Below are 519 nucleotides of genomic sequence, written 5' to 3' on the forward strand. Positions count from 1 at the left end.
TTATCTTTTATCATTTACTTGTTTCAGTCATTGGACTGTGGCCATGCTGGGGCACCACCTTGAAGGGTTTTAGTTGAACAAATTGTGGTATGACGTCAGTGTCTGGGGAGGCTGACCGGAAGGGCGAGTCGACCGGAAGGGGAAAAAGGGCAGAGGGAGCCTCGATCGGGATTCGTGCCCTTTTCGAACGGGGCTGCGGTCAGGACAAGACGTGTTAAGCGACGGTCTAGGTTTGGGAAGGTTTGGGAGAAGCAGCTGCTATTCCTGGTGTACTTTGGGTCGGGGCAAGCTTCAAGGATCGGATACCGCAAGACGGACTCGCAGTCGAGGAAAGGAAAACCGAGGTAAGGCGATTACATCTACTCGTACGCACACACCACACAAATCAATCCCAGTATATCTTTTATCATTTATTTGTTTCACTCATTGGACTGTGGCCATGCTGGGGCACCACCTTGAAGGGTTTTAGTTGAACAAATCAATCCCAGTATATCTTTTATCTTTTACTTGTTTCACTCA

This window comes from Octopus bimaculoides, chromosome 16, assembly GCF_001194135.2.
Source record: "Octopus bimaculoides isolate UCB-OBI-ISO-001 chromosome 16, ASM119413v2, whole genome shotgun sequence".
Lineage (NCBI taxonomy): Eukaryota > Metazoa > Mollusca > Cephalopoda > Octopoda > Octopodidae > Octopus > Octopus bimaculoides.